We start from the raw sequence: 7,837 nt of genomic DNA on the forward strand, positions 1-7,837 counted from the left end.
TCGTGGAGCTTTAAGGTGTTTTCACTCAATAAACACTCACAACGCCCAGTCTGGGAATCGAAACCGCGATCCTACGACCACGAGTCTGCTGCCCTACCAGTGGGCTATTGCGCCTCCACACACACACACACACACACACACACATATATATATTATATTATATGTAGAAAAATACAAACTGGGACAAGAACGTAAAACATTTAGAAGACGATACAAAAAACACGGACGGGACATTCGAAGCCTTCAATCTTCAGTCAAGAACCGGATATATATATATATATATATATATATATATATATATATATATATATATGTACTAGCAGAATCGCCTGGCGTTGCTCGGGTTTGTTTTGACCCTTTAGAATTGGAATTTTTGAAAAGTAAAATTTTGCATTATGCAGCTTGTTATTTTCTTTAAGTGAACATTTTTCTGGTTGAAACACACCGAAAAATGGCGACCCAGCAGTCAAAAAATCGGGATTTTCATAGAAAAAAAGCACTTTTTTGATGTAAATAATTTTTGGTCTTAACATAGTCCTATTCTACGGAAGGAAGAGCAAGCCTTCTTTTTATCATACTCTCAATTTTGGTCAACTTGCTCCACAGGTTCTCGGAGGAGATAGTGTTAGTTGAAGGCTACCAAACCTGCCACACACAGACAACTTCAGCTTTATATATATACTAGCAGTATCGCCCGGCGTTGCTCGGATTTGTAAGGGAAATAACTATAAAGCATTTTTAGAGAGTTATAGCCAAAAAATAGCAAAAAAATGCATTAAAAATGGAAAAATATGATGGTAAATTTCTTTTTAAATCGTTGACTCATCGTAGACATTTTTAGAGAGTTACTTCCCTTATATTAAAAAATATGCATTAAAACGGAAAAAAATGATAGTAAATTATTTTTAAAATCGTAGACGCGCGCTAATACCCAGAAGGGCTCGATATTAATCACGACTATAAGATACCCGGTTTTGGTTAAACTGCACTGCAAAATGTGGGAGTAGTTAGTAATCTAAATCGGAGTAGACAGACACACAACCTTACTTTTATATATAGACTAGCAGTATCGCCCGGCGTTGCTCGGGTTTGTAGGGGAAATAACTATATAAGCATTTTTAGAGAGTTACTTCCCTTATAGATGCCAATTCGGACTTTCTTAGCCATTTCTGTTTTGGTGTCTTCAAGCCATGAAGTCGTTGTTCTAAAAGAACGCTGGTCTCCTTGACAACGCATTACGACATTGATTTCTTTATACTCCCTTCCCCACAGCTTCACGAGGGAGGGAAGAAGGGGGAGAAGCAAACACAGGTGCAGGTGTTTGAGCGTGGACGCCAACTCCGCCGCCATCGACACACGAAAAATTATGCATTAAAATGGAATAAAAAATGTTGTTAAATTATTTTTTAAATCGTAGACTCATCGTAGACGCGCGCTAATAGCCAGACGGGCTCGATATGAATCACGACTATAAGATACCCGAATTTGGTTAAGCTGCACCGCAAAATGTGGGAGGAGTTAGGAATCTAAATCGTAGGAGACAGACACTCACAACTACAGTTTTATATATATAGATATATATATATATTTATAATGTAGTCTTTGCTTGTGGCTTGTCAGCAAGTTACCATTGATTTTACGTCTATTATTACCCTTAGCAATATAGGTGATTCATCAGAGCTGTAGGCCTGGTGGACATAACCGTGTACTAATGGAGATGCGAATATGGTGTTGTTCAGCCAGGCTTGTGAGGAAAAAACAGGAAAAAAAACCGGAATGAAATTTTTTTGAAGTGTCAGCTCATTGTGGGCAAGATGGTGTTATCTCCCTTAGACCGGTTCGCGTTGCATCCGAAGAGTCCGTATAAATATGATTTCTGTTCACTAGTCCGGCGAGCAGAGAAGTCCGAGTCTCTACAACGACTACATAAAATATTACAGCTTAAAAAATTGTTTAGAATGCTTTTTTTTTTATAGTTATGAACAACTGATCGATTATATATATATTTACATACAAAATTTAGAGGACTGACCACGAAATTTTGTGTGTAAAAAAATGTTTAATCTTCGGATTTTTTAGAAATATGCTAAACCACTGGTTTTAATTGATTAATATCAATTTCTACCCTTATTTAATTTTAAATTATATATATATATATATATATATATATATATATATATAATATATATATATATATATATATATATATATAATATATATATATATATATATATATATATATATACACATACATATATATATATATACACATACATATATATATATATAATATATATATATAATATATATATATACATACATATATATATATATATATATATACACATACATATATATATATATACACATACATATATATATATATACACATACATATATATATATATATATATATATATATATATATATATATATTATATATATATATATATCTATATCTGTATGAATTTTCAATTTAAATGATGATAAAATGGACAAAACTTTTGACTGACAAAAGTTTTCTCCATTTTGTGATTATTTAAATTTGATTCCTGATAAACTTTTGTTTCTTCTGTTACTACCTGTACCCTATTAGCTACCTGTACCCTATTAGCTACCTGTACCCTATTAGCATAGTGTACCTGCATACTCATGCCTAGGGATGGCATAGGTAACTGATACTGATAGTAAATACAGATATTATATAGCCACAAGAGTAGCTGTGTGGTAAGAAGCTTGCTTCCCAACCACATGGGTCTGGGTTCAGTCCCACTTTGTAGCATTTTGGGCAAGTTTCTTCTGCTAAAGCCTCAGAGCAACCAAAGCCCTGTGAGTGGATTTGATAGATGGAAACTGAAAGAAGCCCGTTGTATATATGTATATGTTTGTGTGTCTGTCCCCCCACCATTGCTTAATAACAGATGTTGTGTTTGCGTCCTCGTAACTTAGCATTTTAGCACAAGAGAACAATAAAATAAGTACTAAGCTTACCAAGAATAAGTCCTGGGGTCGATTTGTTCAACTAAAGGCGATCCTCTAGCAGGGCCGCTGTCAAATGACTGAAACAAATAAAAGAGTAATATATATATATGTATATGATGGTTGCTGCTGTCAGTTTCGACATGTAAGTGTTTGGAGGAGAAGCTGCATCTGTTTGTGCTGGATGCGTGAATATAATTTGAGTCCAGGAATGGATTTTACTCTGAAGTCGCAGTGGAGACATTGATGAATTTTATTTTGCCTGGGATTGAACAAATGTGTCTGTTGGTTGCAGGATATAATTCTTCCAAAACTGGACTTCCTGATAAAATGATAAGGGCAATAGTATCCTTGCATAAAGGAACAATGGCAACAGTGACATGTAGCAGTAAATGTTCAGAGGTATTTTCGTTGTCTCTTGAATCCAACAGGGATGTGTTTTAGCTCCAGTACTTTTTTCCATATTCTCGTCAGTGATGCTCCAAAATGCTTTCAGGGTTTACCATGAAGGTGTAAAGTTCTGTTAAACCTGAAAAGGCTAAATTTCCGATCAAAGAAAAAGACTAAGGAAGAGATGCCATGTGGCTTTATGTTTGCTTATGATTGTACTTTGATTCTCACACATTTCAGGGAATTCAGGAAATGGTCGACAGGTTTGCTGCAGCGGCTTGTGTATTTGGATTGACCAGCAGTGCTGTTTGCACAACACGTGCAGCATAAAATAGCAAGATAAGTTATCCAGTGCCAAAGTCTTAGAAAAATGGGATGTTTCTCATATCCAAAGCATGCTGATGAGAATTCAGTGCAGATGGGGGGGGGGGCATGTTGTTTGAATGACAAATGACTGCATTCCAAAAATTCTTTTATGTGGCCAACAAGTGGCGGGATATCATGGCAAAGGAAGACCTCTCCTTAGGCATAAGGATAAGTTGAAGCAATAATTAAAATCTCTACAGCTTAACCTGATATCTTAGAAAAGTCATTGCCTAGATCTATCTGCTTAGTGTAAAATGTGTCATGATGCAACCAAACAATTTGAGTTGAAGAAAAAGAACAATGCCGTCAGTAAGGTGAGTGTAGGCAACAAGTACAGTGAAGAATTCCGGGTAGAGGTAGGGGTCCACCAAGGATCAGTCCTCAGCCCCCTCTTATAATCCTTCAGGCAATATCAGAGGAATTCAAGACAGGATGCTTCTGGGAGCTTCTCTATGCTGATAACCTTGCTCTAATTGCTAAGTCAATATCAGAACTGGAGGAGAAGTTTCAAGTGTGGAAGCAAGGATTAGAATTGAAGGGCCTTAGAAACAACCTAGCAGAAACCAAAGTCTCAATAAGTAGGAAGGCAGACAAACTACAAATCTCTTCAGGTAGATGGCCCTGCTTGATCAGTAGAAAAGGCATAGGTAAAAACTCTATAAGATGTACCCAGATAAAGCAATGGACACATAAGAGATGCAGTAGTATCAAAGGAAGGCTAACTGGGAAGATAGTTTTTGTATGTGGCAGATGCTCAGGAGCAATAAATAAAACTGAAAATGTGCAGAGAATAACTTCTGCCACATTCCAGGGAGAAAAACTAGAAGTAGTTGATAGCTTCCATTACCTAGGTGACAAAGTCAGTAGCAAGGGTGGGTGCACTGAAAGTGTAACTGCTAGAATAAGAATAGCCTGGGCTAAGTTCAGAGAGCTCTTACCTCTGCTGGTGACAAAGGGCCTCTTGCTCAGAGTAAAAGGTAGACTGTATGATGCATGTGTGCAAACAGCCATACTACATGGTAGTGAAACATGGGCTATGACTGCTGAGGACATGCATAAGCTTGCAAGGAATGAAGCCAGTATGGTCCACTGGTTGTGTAATGTCAGTGTGCATTACTCGACAGAGTGTTAGTGCTTTGAGAGAAAGGTTGAACTTAAGAAGCATCAGATGTGGTGTGCAAGAGAGACGACTGCGCTGGTATGGTCATGTGTTGCGAATGGATGAAGATAGCTGTGCGAAAAAATGCCACACCCTAGTGGTTGAGGGAACCTGTGGAAGAGGTAGACCCAGGAAAACCTTGGACGAGGTGGTGAAACATGATCTTTGAACATTAGGCCTCCCCAAGGCAATGACTAGCTACCGAGACCTTTGGAAATATACTGTGTGAGAAGACCCAGCAGGACAAGTGAGACCATAACCCATGGCCTTTACCAGGATGTAGCCAGCCCACTTATGCATACCTTTCCTTCTTTGGACACAAAACCCTGCTTGCGAAGACCTATTGGGGCAAGTGAAATTGAAATTGAACCAAATTTGATGACTGGTACACATACCAGTGGAGCGCTAACAGCTCCATCCAAGTGGGATCACTGCCAGAACAGCTGTCTGGCACGTAAAGTGCACCATTTGAGCGTGATCATTGTCAGCATCGCCTCACTGGCACTTGTGCCAGTAGCACGTGAACAAAACATTTGAGCGATGTCGTTGCCAGTGCTGCTGGACTGACTCCTGTGCAGGTGGCACGTAAAAAACACCATTTTTGAGCATTGCCAGTACCACCAGACTGGCACTTTAAAAGCACCCACTACACTCTCGGAGTGGTTGGTGTTAGGAAGGGCATCCAGCTGAAGAAACTTTGCCAGATCAGATTGGAGCCTGGTGTAGCCATCTGGTACGTCAGTCCTCAGTCAAATCGTCCAACCCATGCTAGCATGGAAAGTGGACGTTAAACGATGATGATGATGATATATGTGCCACACCCTAGCAGTTGAGGGAACCTGTGGAAGAGGTAGACACAGGAAGACCTGGGATAGGTGGTGAAGCATGACCTTTGAACATTAGGCCTCACTGAGGCAATAACTAGTGACCGGGACCTTTGGAAATATGCTGTGCTTGAGAAGACTCAGCAAGCTCAAGTGAGACCATAACCTTGTAGCCTATGCCAGGGGTGTAACCAGCCTACTTAGGCATGCCTTTCTTTCATTGGACACTAAACTCTGCTTGCGAAGACCTGTTGAGGCAAGTGAAATCGAAATCAAAATCAAATTCGATGACTGGCATCTGTGCAAGTGGAGCGCTAAGAGCACCATCCAAGTGTGATCGCTGCCAGTGCAACAAGCCGGCCTCTGTGCTGATGGCACATAAAAAACACCATTGGAATGTGATTGTTACCTGTGTCGCCTTACTGGCACTTTTGCTGGTGGCACGTGAAAAAACATTTGAGCGAGGTCATTGCCAGTGCCGCTGGACTGGCTCCTGTGCCGGTGGCATGTAAAAGCACCCACTACAATCTCAGAGTGGTTGGCGTTAGGAATGGCATCCAGCTGTAGAAACACTGCCAGATCAGATTGGAGTCTGGTGCAGCCATCTGGTTCGCCAGACCTCAGTCAAATCGTCCAACCCATGCTAGCATGGAAAGCAGACGTTAAACGATGATGATGATAATATATATACACATGTCAAACACTTATGTGGTCTTCTCTATCTGGCACAACTCTGGAACCAAGCAATTATAGTGATTCTGAGCAAATTCCAAATAGATTATTGCCATGTTATTAATAACTGTTTAATTTTTAAGCCTTTTGTTTTTCTTTTTTCTAGAAATGTGTTAAAGATAGCAGTCATATCTTCCTCAAATAAAAGAGAGCATATAACATTGTCTAAAGTGCACTAAATCAGGGGAAAATGTGGAATGGTTATAGTTAAAAAGCTTTTGAGTAAAGGTTTACTCATCCTGAACTGACCCAGGGTTAAACAAAAGCAATTATGTAGTATTTAATAATTAGTTGTGCAACTGCATTTTCAAGTAAATGGCGGTATTTTGCTGAACCTCAAATTATTCTAAAAGGATATGAACAAAAAAGGGGAACGGAAAAATCCTCTGAAACTTTGACCTCCAGACAGACAAGGTGTTAGAGCACCAAAGGCCAGATATAGTAACCTTTAGGAGGGACAGGCAAGAGTGCCTAATAATTGATGTGGCAGTGCCAGGAGATCAACATATTATCATGAAAGAAAGAGAAAAGATTGATAAATATGGAGACCTAAGAATACCAAGATGTGGCAGCTACGAGAGTCAAACATAAAGGTTGTCCCTATTGTCATTGGAGCATTGGGTTCAATACCAACCAACCTGAAGAAACATCGGAAAACTGTAGAAATACCCTACAATCTAGGTGTATTGCAAAAGTTGGCATTACTTGGAACTGCACACATATTGCGTTAACTACTGTCAGTCTGAGGTCTTTGTTGTGACTTGACAGACAGTACAAACCCCCTGGTAGACACAATATCTTCAATCAACAACCTCACAATATTGGATTCTGTGCAACATCTTAAATAATATTAACATATACTGCAAAAACACTCTGCAGACTGCGATAGTCAATAAAATAGAATCAAAATTCAAAAATTTATTACTTCTGTGCGGCCTGGAACCATATGATTCACAGCCCGCTGGTTGGGGAGCCTTGCTATGTTGCTATTAATATCAGGACTATGAAATATAATGATTACATTCCTAATTCATTTGAGAAAAGTATCTCTATTAACACAAAGCGCGACGGGCCACGATCGTGGCCGTCAGGTATAGGTCGACAGGCCACGAATGTGACCCAGATAGATGCGTTTAATTTATGGGCATTTGTTGGGGGTCTAATGTCACTCAGACGCTCCGATACCCACCCAGAATGCAAGAGGACTAATAGTTCAACTAATGACTTTTCAGATGATGTAAAACTTGCCACCATTATATACTAAAAAGATATTTTAACTATTTTTTGTGTGCATGGTAGTCTCATTTTCATAAAATGTGCTCAGCAGTCCATGCTATGTAAGTGCAAGTCCCAGCCCTTTATGGGTTAATTTTTCAATAGAGGTTAG

Source organism: Octopus sinensis, linkage group LG3, assembly GCF_006345805.1.
Source record: "Octopus sinensis linkage group LG3, ASM634580v1, whole genome shotgun sequence".
Taxonomy (NCBI): domain Eukaryota; kingdom Metazoa; phylum Mollusca; class Cephalopoda; order Octopoda; family Octopodidae; genus Octopus; species Octopus sinensis.